Source organism: Sciurus vulgaris (genome assembly GCF_902686455.1).
Source record: "Sciurus vulgaris genome assembly, contig: HiC_scaffold_287_arrow_ctg1, whole genome shotgun sequence".
NCBI classification, from domain to species: Eukaryota; Metazoa; Chordata; class Mammalia; order Rodentia; family Sciuridae; genus Sciurus; species Sciurus vulgaris.
This window is the reverse complement of record NW_027632765.1, coordinates 172,593-190,941: the sequence shown is the minus strand read 5'-3', so window position 1 is coordinate 190,941 and position 18,349 is coordinate 172,593. Positions and strand designations below refer to the sequence as shown.

The window sequence follows — 18,349 nt, the reverse complement described above, 5'->3', positions numbered from 1 at the left end:
TAGCCCAAATGTACGGAGGTACTCTAGCTAACAATGCAGTTGAAAGCCCAGGAGACCAACAATTGGTCAGGAAGCTCTGTGTAGAATCATCACAATATATAGATATATTGGTGGTTTAATTAGAGACAATGAAATAAAATGATGCTGAGCACAGTGAGGCACATTAAACATTTGTGAAGATGTTCCATTAAAATGAATCCCATTGAGGAAAAGTATAGTTGCTTTATCTTAACATCTTTTCTGATTACATAATAATTGAGTACCTAATAGTGAGGCACTTCCAGAAGAATTATAATATATTTTCTGTGATCTTGGGGCAGATTCTGAGTCATTTATTACTAAAGATCTGGCAAAGGATGAAAGCTACTGGGTAACTCTAAAGGGAGTGTGACTGCACACACTGGCAGGGATGGATGTCTGCCAATGGTCTAATTCTGTTTACATTTTTAGTGATATTGGCAGGAATCCATGGGCAGACAGGCAGGCTGGGGAAGACATTTGTAGAACTATTCTTAGGTACAGAAGTTAATTTAACTGGTCTAAGACCTGTGATGTTTCCTATAGTATGATCTAGGAGAGTATCAGGGCATAAACAGATCACGTGATCACATAATGAGAGTTCAGAAGTGAATGAACAGTTGGACAACTTCATGAATAGTCAACTGTCAGTAGTGTTAGCAGTAGTATTAAATTGAGCTTGACGAGGAGGTGCTGAAGTGGCAGGAATGCCTAAGAAAATACTAGAAGTTAAGACAGAAGGCAGGACTTCTGCATCTAAGCCTAATGGCAGCACCATGGATGGATTGGGGATTCCAATTATCATTGCACCAGTGCACTGTGAATTGACAGTGATAACAGCACACTTTAAGAAAAGCAAAGTGGATGGGGAAGTATCAACATCAGGAGCCATTTGTTGAACCTCCTGAGCTACCCTTTTTAATCACCCCCCAAGTTTCTGGAGGTACATGTTGACCTCTTTTCTTTCTTAGTTTTCTTGTTGTTTTGATGATTGTCCTTGCCTAGTTGAGGAGCCCTCTGTGTACTCAAGGCGGAGTCTCTTCATTTCCTCCATCGTGGTTTGCCAACATTTTTTTCTTGTTCCCTCCATATGACATAGCGTGTTTGATTGATCTGGCTGGTTTCCAAATTGGTGTAGATTCACTTTCTAGGAAAACACAGGCAAAACCTCACCCCTGAGTTAGTAAAGGGTGTGGTCCATGAAGGCAATTTGATAGGGGGTCTTTCCAATACACCAATGTCAGAGGAGTGTTACCAGGAAAGGAACCCCAATGTTTCATGTCTGGTGAAATACTGTGGTCATCAAAGGGTAAGAAATTAAGAGTGAACAGAATGTGATTGAGTGTGTATGACGGGGGCATACGTGTTCCTTCTTTTCCCCTTTTTCCTTTTTGTAACTGAGTTTATATCGCATGGTGTGTTCTTTCTATAATTCCTTGCCCTTATGGATTGTATGGGATTCCTGTAATTACTCTGATATTCCAAGGAGATGCCCAACTTTTGAATTTGTTTGAGGTGTATGCAGGTCCATTGTCTGTTTTGATGGCCCAATTGGGGGCAGTTCTTTATACTCCTAGGTGGTCAGAGTGGAATGCTCCCCTCTGCAAGTTTACATCCTTGAGACATAACTGCTGTGAGCCAAGAACTAGGACAATGGATTCCTTCAGGAGGACCTCATTGACTTGAACCCTTATGAGTCTCTTGTTGAAAATGGACCACAAACATTTAAGGACTGCAAGTTTTATAAGGAAGAATATGCAGGCTAATCCTAACATTGTAGTAGGATTCAGCATATTAAGCAGGTTCTACTTAAAGTTGATAACACAGACCTCTCCTGGGAGGGAGAAGGGGACCACAGTTGATGTTCTAATGTCCCAAGAAGCAAGCACACCTTACATCCTTTATAGGTTAAGTTCTCTTTTGTTCTCCAGTTTTGTGGGGGCCAGCAGGGCATCTAAATTCCAGAGGCACATGGATTTCAAGTCCTCAGTTTCCTCAATTTTATCCCCTATTTCTACACTAACTGCCTGTCCCCAGTTCTGGCTTTATTTTTCCCTTTTTGCTTTAGGAATTCCTTAGTGCTGTAAAGACAGGTGGTGATGATGGCTCTAGCTGCTTCAAACTGGGAGGAGATGGTGTGGGGCAAGCAGTTTGGAGTTCCCTTTTAGAAATCAGGTTATTTGAGGGGTCCAAGGGAGAAGTCTGGTTGGGGAAGAGCAGGTTGTAAAGGCATCTGGGGGTAGGTGCTTCTGTGAGAGAAGAAGAGAAATGAGTACTGAAATGAGATTAATACAAAATAAATGCTGCAGCATCTGGAACATGTCAATGAATATCATGATGAAGACCGAAGTTAATAATCTCTTACCAGGAGGTAGAAGAACTGAGAAATTGTTCCCATAATAAGGCCTAACAAAGACTGGAGAGGACAAGACCTTTGTGTGGGAAAATTAACACTGTCCAGGTTATTAGGAGTGTAAACACAACATTTAACTTTCAATGTCATTGATGTCCCCAGAAAATATTGCTAAGCTACTTGATGTCATCTGATTTTTGTAAAATATCCTTTTATTGGTATACCTGTGTTTAGTAGAGATCTCTATAATTTCTGTTATTTAGGGCTAGATAATTATACTAGTAAAAATAGTTTAAGCCTACCTGTGTAGCTTACAAAGGTCTCTGGGCCTTAAACTGACTAAAACTTTCTGACTCTGGCAGTTTTTCTTGAAAATTATATAGGCACACTTGTCTAAGAATCTGTCTTTTGTAGCTTCCAGCCTTTACAAATTCTAGCATGCTAACACAAGTGTATTATTTAAATTGCATTTAACTATTGCTTCTTTTAGACTCCGTAACATAGTACAATACTCTATAACATTTGCTGTTTAACCATAATTGGATAAACCCTAATTTTCAAGAGTAATTGTTCTAAAGAAGAAAACTTAATAGACATGATGTTAAGAGTAAATTTGTGTTTCTAAGAAATCCTTGTCATTTTAACATATAGATTGAACATTGGTTTATATCAGTACATTAGTATTTGACCTTAGAATAAATCTTAAGTAGCTTTATATGATTGTTTCACATACATATAACCAACTTAGTTACACACAAACTTGTTGAAATTTGCCCTTTACTTACACATAGACTGTCTTAGCACTTACTTAGACCCTCGTGTTTACCACATAAGTATTTTCTTACCCAGAAACACTTTGTTGTTTATAGTACTCTAATGGAAACACAGTTAAAACATTTGGAGCCTTTTGTATACAGAATTGTGCCTGTAAGGACTTAACTCTTAGTTACATTGTGTTTAGTGATAACACAAAGCAATCTTTAAACACTTTTTTTCCACCAATCTACAAAAATACCAATAACGTTTAAGTATGTTACCCCCTGAAATTTAAGGAGTTACAAGTACTTGATGCTATTTAATAATTAGCATTTTAACTTTGCAAATCAATCAGATGTATCTAACAAACACATTTGAGTATTCTTACACGTTAAGCTTAATTCATTTATTTTACTCTAAAAACAAGATATTAGACAATAGTACTGAACAGTATTTACCAGCTCTTTTCTGTTGAAGAAAAGTCTTAGAATCAATTGATATTAGACATTTATATATTTTTTTAATTGTAAACAAATGGGATACATGTTGTTTCTCTGTTTTTACATGGCGTAAAGGCATACCATTTGTGTAATCATAAATTTACATAGAACAATGTTGTTTGATTCATTGTTATTTTTTCCCTTCCCCCCACCCATCCCACCCCTCTTTTCCCTCTATACAGTACTTCCTTCCTGTGAATTGACCAGCTATGAACATTGATGTGGCTGTGTCTCTGTAGTATGCTGATTTTAAGTCCTTTGGGTATAGGCCAAGGAGTGGGATAGCTGGGTCAAATGGAGGGTCCATTCCAAGTTTTCTAAGGAATCTCCACACTGCTTTCCAGAGTGGCTGCACTAATTTGCAGCCCCATCAGCAATGTATGAGTGTACCTTTCTCCCCACATCCTCGCCAACACCTGTTGTTGCTCGTATTCTTGATAATTGCCATTCTAATTGGGGTGAGATGGAATCTTAGGGTGGTTTTGATTTATATTTCTTTTATTACTAGAGATGTTGAACATTTTTCCATATGTTTGTTGATTGCTTGTAGATCTTCTTCTGTGAAGTGTCTATTCATTTCCTTAGCCCATTTGTCGACTGGATTATTTGAATTCTTGAAGTAGAGTTTTTTGAGTTCTTTATAGATTCTGAAGATTAGTGCTCCATCTGAAGTATGATTGGCAAAGATATTCTCCCACTCTGTAGGCTCTTTCTTCACATTGCTGACAGTTTCCTTTGCTGAGAGAAAGCTTTTTAGTTTGAATCTATACCAGTTATTGATTCTTGCTTTTATTTCTTGTGCTATGGGAGTGCTGTTAAGAAGTCTGGTCCAAGGCCGACATGATGAAGATCTGGACCTACTTTTTCCTCTAAAATCTGCAGGGTCTCTGGTCTGATTCCGAGATCCTTTATCCATTTTGAGTTTAGTTTCGTGCATGGTGAGAGATATGGGTTTAGTTTCATTTTGTTGCATATGGATTTCCAATTCTCCCAGCACCATTTGTTGAAGAGGCTATCTTTTCTCCATTGCATATTTTTGGCCCCTTTGTCTAGTATGAGAAAATTGTATTTATTTAGGTTTGTGTCCATGTCCTCTATTCTGTACCATTGATTTACCTTTCTATTTTGGTACCAATACCATGCCGTTTTTGTTACTATTGCTTTGTAGTAGAGTTGAAGATCTGGTATTGCAATACCCCCTGTTTCACTCCTCGTGCTAAGGATTGCTTTAGCTATTCTGGGTTTCTTATTCTTCCAGATGAATTTCATAATTGCTTGCTCTATTTCTGTAAGGTACGTCATTGAGATTTTAATTGGAATTGCATTCAATTTGTATAGCACTTTTGGTAGTATGGCCATTTTGACAATATTAATTCTTCCTATCCAGAACATGGAAGATCTTTCCATCTTCTAAGGTGTTCTTTAATTTCTTTCTTTAGTGTTGTATAGTTCTCATTGTAGAGGTCTTTCACCTCTTTTGTGAGATTGATTCCCAAGTATTTTATTTTTTTTCGAGGCTATTGTGAATGGGGTAATTTTCCTAATTTCTCTTTCTGAAGGTTCATCACTTATGTATAAAAATGTGTTGGATTTATGGGCATTGATCTTGTAACCTGCTACTTTACTGAATTCACTTATGAGTTCTAAGAGTTTTCTGGTGGAATTTCCAGGTTCCTCTAAATATATAATCATGTCATCAGTGAACAGGGATAGTTTGAGTTCTTCTTTTCCAATTCGTATCCCTTTAATTTCTTTGGTTTGTCTAATTGGTCTGGCCTGAGTCTCAAGAACGATGTTGAATAGAAGTGGTGAAAGAGGGCATCCCTGCCTTGTTCCAGGTTTTAGGGAAAATGCTTTCAGTTTTTCACCATTTAGAATGATATTAGCCATGGGCTTAGCATAAATGGCCTTTACAATGTTAAGGAATATTACCACTATCCCTATTTTTTCTAGTGTTTTGAGCATGAAGGGGTGCTGTATTTTACCAAATGCTTTTTCTGCATCTATTGAAATAATCATGTGATTCTTGCCTTTAAGTCTATTAATATGGTGAATTATGTTTATTGATTTCCTGATGTTGAACCAACCTTGCATCCCTGGGATGAAACCCACTTGATCATGGTGCACTATCTTTTTAATATGTTTCTGTATGCGATTTGCTAAAATTTTGTTGAGGATTTTTGCGTCGATGTTCATTAAGGATATTGGTCTGAAATTTTCTTTCCTTGATGAGTCTCTGTCTGGTTTAGGTATCAGTGTGATATTGGCTTTATAGAAGCAGTTTGGGAGGGTTCCCTCCTCTTCTATTTTATGGAATACTTTGAGAAGTATTGAAATGAGCTCTTCTTTAAAGGTTTTTTAGAACTCGGCTGAGAACCCATCTGGTCGCGGACTTTTCTTTGTTGGTAGGCTTTTGATGACTTCTTCTATTTCAGTACTTGAAATTGGTCTATTTAAATTGTGTATGTCCTCCTCGTTCAGTTTAGGCAATTCATATGTCTCTAGAAACCTGTTGATGTCTTCGAAATTTTCTGTTTTGTTGGAGTATAGATTTTCAAAATAGCTTCTAATTATGTTTTGTATTTCAATCGTGTCTGTTGTGATATTTCCTTGTTCATTTCGAATTTTAGTGATTTGGGTTTTCTCTCATCTTCTCTTTGTTAGTGTGGCTAAAGGTTTATCAATTTTGTTTATTTTATTGAAGAACCAACTATTTATTTTGTCAATTTTTTGTATTGTTTCTTTTGTTTCAATTTCATTGATTTCAGCTCTGAGTTTAACTATTTCCTGTCTTCTACTACTTTTGGTGCTGTTCTGTTCTTCTTTTTCTAGGGCTTTAAGCTGTACTGTTAGGTCGTTTATTTGTTGAGTTTTACTTCTTTTATTAAATGCGCTCCATGAAATAAATTTCCCTCTAAGTACTGCTTTCATAGTGTCCCAGAGATTTTGATATGATGTTTCTTTGTTCTCATTTACCTCTAAGAATTTTTTAATTTCCTTCCTAATATCTTCTGTTATTCATTCATCATATAATAGCATATTGTTTAATCTCCAGATGTTGAAGTATTTTCTGTGTTTTACTCTTTCATTTATTTCTAACTTCAATCCATTATGATCTGATAGAATACATGCTAGTGTCTCTATCTTCTTGTATTTGCTAACATTAGCTTTGTGGCATAATATATGGTCTATTTTAGAGAAGGATCCATGTGCTGCTGAGAAGAAAGTGTATTCGCTCTTGGTCGGATGGTATATTCTATAAATGTCTGTTAAGTCTAAATTATTGATTGTGTTATTGAGATATATGGTTTCTTTGTTCAATTTTTGTCTGGAAGATCTGTCCAGTAGTGAGAGAGGCGTGTTAAAATCACCTAGTATTATTGTGTAATGGTCTATTTGGCTTCTGAAATTGAGAAGGATTTGTGTGACATACATGGATGAGCCACTGTTTGGGGCATAGATTTTTATGATTGCTATATCTTGCTGATTTATGCTTCCCTTAAGCAGTATGAAATGACCTTCTTTATCCCTTCTGACTAACTTTGGCTTGAAGTCCACACTATCGGAAATGAGGATGGATACTCCAGCTTTTTTGCTGAGTCCATGTGCATGGTATGTTTTTCCCCATCCTTTCACCTTTAGTCTATGCGTATCTTTTTCTATGAGGTGAGTCTCTTGCAGGCAACATATTGTTGGATCTTTCTTTTTAATCCAATCTGCCAGTCTATGTCTTTTGATTGATGAATTCAGGCCATTAACATTCAGGGTTATTAGTGAGATATGATTTGGTTTCCCGGTCATTTGGTTCATTTTTTAAATTTTATTTATTTATTTGTTTGACACAACTTGGCTCCTCCTTTATTTGACAATTCCTTTAGGATAATTCCTCCCTTTGCTGATTTGCTTCTTTGTTTTTCATCTCTTCCTCATGGAATATTTTGCTGAGAATGTTCTGTAATGCTGGCTTTCTTTTTGTATATTCTTTTAGCTTTTGTTTATCATGGAAGGATTTTATTTCATCGTCAAATTTGAAGGTAAGTTTTGCTGGGTATAAGATTCTTGGTTGGCATCCATTTTCTTTCAGGGCTTGAAAAATGTTGTTCCAGGCCCTTCTAGCTTTTAGGGTCTGGATTGAAAAATCTGCTGATATCCGTATTGGTTTCCCCCTGAATGTAATTTGGTTCTTTTCCCTCGCGGCCTTTAAAATTCTGTCTTTATTTTGTATGTTAGGTATTTTCATTATAATGTGCCTTGGTGTGGGTCTGTTGTAATTTTGTGTATTTGGAGTCCTATAAGCCTCTTGAACTTGATTTTCCATTTCATTCTTCAGATTTGGGAAATTTTCTGATATTATTTCATTGAATGAATTGTTCATTCCTTTGGCTTGTTTCTCTAGGCCTTCCTCAATCCCAATAATTCTTAAATTTGGCCTTTTCATGATATCCCATAGTTCTTGTAGATTCTGTTCATGATTTCTTACCATCTTCTCTGTTTGTTCAACTTTGTTTTCAAGGTTAAATATTTTGTCTTCAATGTCTGAGGTTCTGTCTTCCAGGTGTTCTATCCTACTGGATATGCTTTCTATGGAGTTCTTAATTTGGTTTATTGTTTCCTTCATGTCAAGGATTTCTGTTTGGCTTTTTTTCAATATCTCTAACTCTTTATTGAAACGATCTTTTGCTTCCTGTATTTGCTCTTTTAATTGTCGATTGGTGCGATCATTCAATGCCTGCATTTGCTCTTTCATCTCATCATTCAGTGCATGTATTTGCTCTTCCATCTCATCGTTTGCTTCTCTGATCATTTTAATTATGAACATTCTGAACTCCTTTTCTGTCATTTCTTCTGCCATGCTGTCATTGGGTTTTATTGATGTAACATCTAGATTTGTTTGCAGCATTTTCTTTCCTTGTTTTCTCATATTGTTCAGGTATCAGTGGGCCGCTGAGATATTGCAGATTTCCTCTATTGACTTACAATGTCCCTGAAGATTTCTATATATATCCCCCCTTAGCTTTCAGTAGGCTGAAGTCTTGGAGGAAGTTGATAATGTGGTGCTCCACAAGGAAGCTGCCTCTCTAGGAGTGGTGGCCTTCAGGTAGGGTACAATCCCTGCTAGTGGGCAGAGGTGCCTCCACTTGTTGACCAATGGTCATCCAAAGGGGACCTAGGCTGCGGGCTGAGGCAAGGCCTGTTTGGGCCTGAGTCTCTGGTTTTACCGTCCTTGTGGGGAAACCTCACCCAGCAGGAAAGACTCACCCGGTGGGGAGGTGTTGCTGGTCAATTCCCTTCTAGAGGTTTCCCTCAATTTACAGCTACCGCCTGGGCTGGGCTGCCTTCCTCTGCAAAGTTCCCAGGGGCCCGGCCTTTCCTCCTGGGCCTGGGAGCCTCACCCTTTGCAGATGAATCTACTTAAGCTGCCCCTCCTCAGAGAATCTGCCCGCAGTCCTGGAAACTTCCCTCCACCCCTAAGCCTGTCTCTGTGCGGGTCTTCCACCCAGAAGCCTCCTAGATCCTGGGACCCTGCTCTGCTTCTAACCGCCTGGCTATGTGGCCCCTCCTCTGAGCAGCCACCTGGGGTTCCGTACAATCGCTCTGAGACCCACAGACCTGCCACACACCTCTTCCTCCAGACAGCCGCCCAGTATTCTGGTGCGGTCACTAGGAGTCCAAGAAACTCACTGCGTGCCTCCTCCTCCCACCAACCACCCGTTGCCCTGGGCAATCAATCACTCTGAGTCATAGTGACCCTCCCCGTTCCTCCTCCTTCTCCAGATAACCCCCCAGGTGTTCAGGAGTGGTCGCTCTGAGTGGCTCTGAATCCACGTGACCCGCTGCACGTGTCCTCTGGGCAACCGGCAGGGGCTCTGGTGCGGCCACTCGAGGCCAAGCGACCCAATGCGCTTCCCCTCCAGACAGCCCCCCTGTGTTCAGGCGCTGTCACTTTAAGTCCAAACAACTCACCACTCGCCTTCTCCTCTGAGCAGCCGCCTGGAGCGCTAATGCAATCACTGCGAGTCCAAACGACCCACCGTGCTCCTCCTCCTCCTCCTCCTAGTCCTCCGGGCAGGCCCCGGTGTTCAGAAGTGGTCTGAGTCCAAACAGCTCGCCACGCAGCCCCTCCTCTTGCAACCGCCTGTAGCTCTGGTGTAGTCACTCCAAATCCAAGTGGCCGCACTCCTCTTCCTCCTCCTCATCCTCAGGGCAGGCCCCGGGGTTCAGAAGCAGTCGTTCTGAGTCCAAACAGCTCGCCGCGCGGCTTCTCCTCTGGTAACCGCCTGTAGCTCTGTTGCAGTCACTCCGAATCCAAGCGGCCACGCTCCTCCTCCTCCTCAGGGCAGGCCCCCGTGTTCTGAGTCCACACAGCTCTCCTCGCCACTCCTCCCCTGGGCAGCCGCCGGAGCCCCAGTGGTTGCTCCGAGTCCCAGCGCTGTGCCGAGCGGCCTCCTTTACGGCGCTCCCAGTTGTCCGAGTTCACTGTTCCAGCGGGAGGAGGGGCGTCTCGCCGGCAGTTCTACTTCACAAAGTTTCCTGCATTCCGGGACCACCGTCCCATTCGGGACACCTTCCCAACAAGTGGGAGTCACCCGGCTGCTTTGAGTTGGTCCCAAGTGTCTCAATATCTCCTCTTTTGAATCCTGAGCCCTGGAGCAACATGAAATGCAGCCACCCTCTAGGCTGCCTCTTGAAAACCCGATATTAGACATTTATAAACATCAACATTTTATTAGTTTGACCACCTAGAGACATGTGAGGCAATTTCAAAGACATTTCACTCTTATTAATTCACCCAATTTAAATTGAACCTTTTTAAATCATGTGATTCAAAAATATTTGGATCCATTTTTTAAATTTTAATTTTATGCATGCTTAATTTTGAAATCATGTACATAATTTTTAGCAGACACATGACATACACATAACACAAGAATAAAGACCTTGTAACATTTATCTCCATTGCACTGTAACAGATGTTCAAAAATAACTCTAGAGTTGAATAAAAATAGAACTGATCAGAAAATCATTAACCTAGGTATGTAGGATCAAAATTGTGAGCTCAAAAAATATTGCATTTAAGAAAAATAAAACAAGAATCCTAGAAGAAAAAGTGATAATAACTATTAATTATAGCATAAAAGGCTGAGGAAGAGGAAGGCAGAGAGAAGGGGTGAGAGGAAGAGGTGGGAGAGAGAAAGTGATTTAGTTCCTTCTTTGCTAGGGATTTGTTTTTAAAGCTCCCAGGGCACATAAGTGCACTTGATGGAAATACTGAGGTGGGCCCTGAGCCTGAACAGCTGATGAAGCATAGATTCCTTCTCCTTGTAAACTTTCAGTAATTAACTGTACTCCTGCTCTATTATTCCTTTCAGCTTGTTGTTCACATTGATCATAGAACCCTGCTCTCCATTGGAGGTTCTCACCAGAGTCCAATATCATATGACACAAATCTTTCCAATCCTTGGGTGTGTTAAGATCTAAACTAAAATTCTCTATTAACTGAGTAGCGTAAGGGGAATAAATACCATCTTCTTGAACTGCTTTCCTAATAATAGTAACTGTCTTTTGTTCATGAGGATACCAATGCAAATGTCTCTGTGCTGTTTTATTGACATTTACTGTAAGTGTTTGTAAGGGAGTTCCCGAATTACGATCCCTAGTTTGACATAAATCATTAAAATGTGGCCCCCAAGGTTTATTATTTGAATATGCTGGAGGAGGAGAAACAGATTCTTTAGCTACCCATGTGATTCCCTACTTTCATTTGATGGTAATATAGAACTCTGGCCACAAGAGGCAATACAGGATAAAGCTGACTAGGCCCTGGCTGTGGGTGATCCTCATCCTCTTTCTCTCTAAATTCCTGTGGTTTTTCTAGCTCTTATTTTTCCCTGTTTTGTACTGGTGCCTGTTGATTGGCATTTATTGTTTCATCTTCCATCCCCACGCTCTACTTGTGCAGCCAGAATATCGTGTAAGTCTTAAGTGCCTTTCCTCAAGAATCCCCCTAAGACATGCTAAAAGAGCAGTAACAAATGGATAAAATGTGAGAGGGTAGGTTTTACCCTCCTGTATCTCCTTTATATGGGCTAAAAGTATAACTCTCTCCCATGATCCAGGATCCCATATTCTACCTAATGCCACCCATGGGGCACAATTTATATCATTGTCCCATATCTTTATAGCCTCCTATTCCAAGTCTTTTACTCGCCTACTCCTTAACAGCACTTGTAATGCTCGCGCATGGGAACTCAAAGTGAAGGCGGTAGATTCCCCATAAGGAGGTCACTCACCCAGTGGCTCTGTGGGCTTTGTCTTCCTCTGAGGCCCCACATTGGATGCTAAAATGTTGTCAAATGTGGGTTGGTCTCTTAGGAAGGGAGTGAGTGCAAAGGTACCCCTTAATTCAGACACTGGGAGCCAGGTTCTGTGACGCAGACTTGGTTTATTCAGGAAGTGTAATTGTTTATATATGGAGTGAGAACCAATCATATTAATGAGACAGCCAGGCCACTGCTCAGGTACATGTTTACAATACCATACTACAGGGAAGAGCAGACTTCTACTGGGGACCAGGAAGCCTCAAGAGGCATTGGTTCATCACAGAGGGTACTCATGTGACATGAAGAGAGCCCAGTGTTCTGTGCTTAAGCCCAGTCCATACCTTGAATCCATGCCTGGTACACCCTAGGATTCTCCTCATTAATGTATGAAATGTCATACCCTCCCCCTTTCAGTCTTGGGTGAGATGCCTTATGGTTTTATTTTCTATGAATGTATAACTGGCTGTGCCATCTTTTGGGTTAGAATATACATTGTGTAGCTTTTTCCATTCTTTGGCTTTTAACTTCCTGTGTCCTTATGATTAATCTGTGTCTCTTGTAAGCACAGTACCATGAAGTGGTGTTCCCCACCCAGCTCCACCTTTTAGTTGCTGTAGTTTAGTCTGTTTGTATTTAAGTAATTATTGATACTTTGGGTATTGGACCTAAATCATATTATTTTCCATTTGTCATCTATTATTTGTTCCCTTTTTCTCGTATATGCTTGGATGATGATGATGATAATGATGATGATGATGATGATTTTGGTACTGGGGATTGAACCTGGAGACACTTTGCCACTGAATTGCATCCCTAGCTCCCTCATTTTCATATTTTGTATTTTTTAAAATTTTTTCCTAGTTTTTGATGGGCCTTTATTTTATTCATTTATTTATATGCAGCATTGAGAATTGAACCTAGTTCCTTTCACATAGGCAAGTGCTCTACCACTGATCCACAACACCAGCCCTCCCTTCTTTTAATTTTTTTTTTTTTTTAGTTACACACGACAGTAGAATCCATTTTGACATAATTATACAAGCATGGAATATGTCTTATTCTAATTAGGTCCCCATTCTTTTGGATGTACACAGTGGTGAGATCCACTGTGGTGTAGTCATATATGTACGTGGTAAAGTTAGGTCAGATGCAGTCCACTGTCTTTCCTTCTCTATCCTCTGTCCCATTCTTTCATTCTCCTCTGCTTAAACTGTTCTGTTCTCTCCCCTCCTTGTTTTACATTAGCTTCTGAAAATCAGCAAAAACATTAGGCCTTTGGCTTTTAGGGACTGGCTTATTTGATTTAGCATTATAGTCTGTTGCACAGGGTCTGCAACTATGGAGGGGACTCACAGCTGATGCTAGCAACTATGGGGGACTCAATCAGTGATTCACACATCAAGATCTGAGAACTTTATTCAGGAGAGATGGAACACTTGTCACATAGGAAGCTGCTTCTGTATTTACCGCGTATAACACTGTCTTTTATATGATTGCAGTTAAGCGAAACACACACCTTAAAGACTAAGCCTTGTATAAGCAGTTACTAGTTTATTTTTTGGCAGATTATATATGTGTAGCAGAAGGTAAAACACAGCCATGTGAATGCAGAAGGTGACAGTTTCTCAGACCACAGAAGAACTGTCTTACAGCCCACAGAAGAACATTTTGTTCACAGAACACAGGAAAAGGGTGACGGAATCCAAGTCCCCTAGTTGCCTGAAAGGTGCATGCCATGTTGGCCTCCTTCCATGGGGCATAGCAGAGCCCTAGTCCCCAAGTGGCCTGTTTGGAATGTCTGTCTCCTGACAGAATGCCACATAGGCCTACTTCCAGAAGGGGCCCACAGTAGCTTCTAGATCAATTATCTGACAAACATGATAAAGTCATTCTTCTTAATGACTGAGTAATACTCAATTGTGTGTGTGTGTGTGTGTGTGTGTAATATATACATATATATATATATACATATGTATATATATATATGTATATATCACATTTTCTTTATTCATTCATCTATTAGAGGGCACCTGGGTTGTCTCCATAGCTTACCTATTGTGAATTGAGCTGCTATAAAAATGGATATGGCTGCATCACTGTAGTATCTTGGCCCTTTATATTTTGAGGCATGGTCTAAGTTGCTTAGGGCCATGTTAAGTTGCTGAGACTGGCCTCTAATCTGTGATTCTCCCTCAGCCTCATGAATTGCTGGAATTATAGATTTATGCCAGCATATCCAGCAGTCAAAGTATTTTTTTAAATTCTGTTTTTGTTTCTACTGTTACCTTGTGTTTTAGCTTATTCTTTTAGTTGTTGCTGTATTATGAATTTATAACTTTTAGCAGCAGTAATAAATAATGCTTTACCATGTTACAGATAGTACAAGAAGCTTAGAGCACCAACTTTACTTAACTCGTTTTGCTTTCTTGTTTGTTTTGCTTTTTGTATTTTAATTCTACATATATTTTAAATAACAAAATATTTATATCATTGTTGTGTGAAATTAGTATTCCTTTAGACTTCACCTTTATTTACCCTTCTGGAGGTCCTCATTCTTTTCAGTAGTTCCTTATTTCTTTCTGAATTATTTTTCCTTCTGCCTCAAGAACTTCTGTGTTTCTTTTAGATCTAGTCTGCTAGAAGCCAGTTTTAAGTCACCTACTATTTATTTACATTTGCCATGCTAATGATGTCATTTCGTTGTCTTCTTGTTTCCATCGTTTCTGTTGAAATGATAGCTGTCAACCTTATTTGAAATATAATGTCTTTTTAAAGAGTTATCTTAGATTTTTAGGTATTTTATTGTGAGATGACACATTGAAACATATGGACTTGTATTTTTGTTTCATGCATTTATGACTGGAGTCTACTATCATTTTTGGAAAACCCTTGGAGTGCTAGACCTTTATAATGCATTCATTATATATCTTTATTTTCTTATTTTCCTTCTTAAACTCAAGACTTTTTTTTATTGAGCTCTCAGATCACTAACCCTGTTTTCTTTGGTAACTAACCTTAAATCTTCCTGTTTAAAGTCTTCACTGATTATTTTTTAGTTCTAGAATTTTTAATTGCTTCACTTTTTATGAATTGGAGTTCTCTGCTAAAATCCTCACTCTTGTCTTCTATTTCCTTGGCAATAATTGTTGATATTTTAGAGTCTGTATTTGGCAGTTCCAGTGTCTGAAATTCATTTGTTTGTTGGCCTCACAGGTCAGTTTCTTTCCTGTTTTGTTTTGATCATTTGTTCCTGCCTCCTAGATGCCTGGGTAGCTTTTGATTGATGCTATACACTGTGAATAAAACCTTGTAGAGGCTGAAGATGATGTCCTCTCCCTCAGGAGGATGTATTGCATTCTTTGTCCAGCTGTTAGAGGGTGATGTTCATCACCTTTACCCAGTCAGGTATGAGAACATTCTGGGCTTCTGATGCTGTGCAGACTGCTCCTGTTCAGTTTTGGCTTTGCACTGAGCCTTCACCTGCAGGAGACTCCATTGGAAGCCAGAGTATTCACCAGGGCTCCTCTTTTCTGGTGGACACTCATCCACAGGTTTTTTTAATCTCAGATTTACTGGGCTGTTGGGGGCCCTGCTTAGTTTTTTAGCTTCTTCATAGATGCTTTCTGCTTACATGCTAGTTCTCTAACAAGCTTTGACAAATTCTTGGGGAGGAAAAGTAGAGAAGGTATTCAGCTCACGTCTTTGCTTATTCCTTCTCTCTAGGATCTTAGCTCTTTGAATTTTTTTTAAAAAATTCTTAACGTTTAAATTTTTTCTGAGTTGCTCTGTGGTGCCTTTAAAAAGCTGGACAATTTGTTTTCTGATTTGGAGGTATTTTGAGAAATGGTGTGTCTGGTACTCGCTGCTACCCCATCTTAGCCAAAGTGAGTCTCTTAACATACCTCAACTCTTCTGTCTTCTTTTGGAGCAGCTTAGATGGAAAGTTCAGTGAGACAATTTGACTGAAGACTTTGGCGTAGCATGTCAGTATGTGCTTCATTCTTTTTCATGGCAGTGTCGTTTCATGTCAATGTGAAAGCAAAGATTAATTTCCTATGTCTCTTGCTCTGTTGCCTGTAGACAGAGACTTGTTTACTGAAAACAGCCTAATGGGCTAAATTTATATAGCAGAAGTGTAATTACCTTCTGTTTTAGTTTAAGAAATAAATCAGAGGTTTTAAGGTTGATGTATTTTTACTGCTTTCTATCGAGTTCAGTTTTTACTGATTGAGGTATGTATATTTTAAGGGGTTACAAATGAATCTCAAGAGAGACATCACAATATCAGTTGAGAATTTAAACTTATTATACTAAGGTGTAATTTGTTTCTATCCCAATGCTTACATAAATAAATTGACACACTACTTTTAAACTGCCTTAGTTTACTCATCTGTAAAATGGAAACAGTTCATCACCTATTTCAAAGGATTGTTAGAAGGATTAAATATTGTGTATAGTTCTGCATTGGTCTCTATATCTTAAACTGGGTGGTTTAAACAGAAATTCATTTTCTCTCACTCCTGGAGGCTGGAAAGTCCAGTATGGTGTGGACAGTGTTCTGGTGAGGGCTGTCTACCTGGCTTGCAGATGGCTGCCTTCTTACTCTTTGCTAAGAAAGTCCTTCTGCAGTTCTTGGACACAGGCATTGAGGATCTCCTTCTTCCTCTTCTAAGACCATCAATCGTGTTGGAGTATGGTGCCACCCTTATGACTTTATTTGCCCTAAATACTTCCTTAGTGGCCCATATCCAGAGTCCCACAAGGGGCTGAGGCTTTAGTATGTGAATTTCAGGGAAATGCCATTCAGTCCTTGGCAAACTGGGACAGATGCTCTCTGACTTAGAATGGGCTCCTTCCCAGTAAAACCATTACATAGTAGAAAAGCTGTAAAGTTGTAAGCCAGGAACCTTCTGTACATAAAAGTACTTAAAATAGTCACCTGTCACATAGTAATTAAATTAATTATGGTTGTGTGATTCTAAACATTTCTCCCTTTTTTTCTTCTCTAGTTGCTGACTTTGGATTACATTTTAGAACAACAGGAATAGTGATTTCTACCCATCAGGACTGCTAAGAAGCTACAGAGAATCCTATGTAAATGAAGGGTGATCTCCTTTGCTGCCCCTTTACATGGTGAGACCCCTGTATTTCACCCCATCCAGGAGTGCTTATCCAGCACCGTCATTATGAGTGTGATGAGTTTGTTTTCCTTCACAAGTCCAGCCATGAAGAGACTTCTTGGGTTAAAACAGTGTGACGAAGAAGAAAAATGGTCAGAGAAGGCTGTTACTGCATTGGTGAAAAAACTGAAGAAGAAGGAGGGAACCATGGAGGAGCTGGAGAAGGCCCTGAGCTACCCTGGGCAGCCCAGTCACTGTGTACCATCCCCTGTCCACTGGACAGCAGGCTGCAGGTCTCCAACCAGAAGGCACTGCCTCATGTCATTTACTGCTACGTGTGGCGCTGGCCAGATCTTCAGAGCCTCCATGAGCTGAAGCCCCTGGAGTGCTGCAAGTTTCCTTTCCACTTCAAGCAGAAGGAAGTCTGCATTAATCCCTACCACTATAAGTGCATAGAAAGCCCTGGTGAGTGTGTTTTCTGTGTTGAGTGCTTTATGTGCCAAGCAGCAGATTCATAGTCTTTGAAACAACAGAATTTTCCTCTTTGGTTTAATTCAAAAGTATCGAGGCAACTTGTGTGCATGTTTGTGTGAGAGAAAGACAATGTGAGCCCATGTGTTAGTCTGCTGGCTCTCTCAGTGAAACAAACACCTGAGATAATCAACTCTTAAGGAGAGAAGGTCTGTTTGGGCCACAGTTTAAGGAATTTCAGTTCATGATCAGTTGGATTCCTTGCTTTTGGGCCTGTGGCAAGGCAGCACATCATAGTGTGGCATGCATGACAGATCAAAGCTCCTCTCCAGTATGGAAGCTGGGGTTCCACTCTGCCCCTCAAGGGCATGCCCTCAAGGACTGGAAGACCTTCAGTAGGCCCACCTTTTAAAGTCCCCACCACCTGTCAATAATGCCACTCTGGGGAATAGCCTTTTAACACGTGGCCTTTGGGGTGCATTCCAAATCCAAACCATAGCAGTCCATAACTGTTCCCTACGTTTTAACAGCTTAGAAGTCTTTAATCAGCTATTTTGGAAACAGGCTGTGAAAATTGTCACTGTAGTACCAATACCACTAATTTTTAGTGAATGTTGCATTTATGGATTAATTTTTTGTTTCACTTTGTTCTATACATTTCTATAGACAGATTTAGCTATGAAATATATCACAAGAGGAGAAAACTAGGAAATAATATGCTGTTGCATGCCATTGACATACACGAGGGAAGTATATCATGGTGGGCAGTTGGGACTTACCAGTTTGTCTACAAGAACAGCACTTATCATC

At 39.7% G+C, this 18,349-nt stretch overlaps 1 long non-coding RNA gene across 2 annotated transcripts in view; it reads left to right on the top strand.

The window, feature by feature from the left end:
• Positions 1-17,528, top strand: part of LOC306652560 — a 36,957-nt gene extending 19,429 nt beyond the window's left edge. For both annotated transcript variants that reach the window (XR_013761454.1, XR_013761455.1), the window contains exon 4: positions 16,958-17,528. This is a non-coding gene — a long non-coding RNA (uncharacterized lncRNA). The remainder of the gene's footprint in view (positions 1-16,957) is intronic.
• Positions 17,529-18,349: the final 821 nt, after the last annotated feature.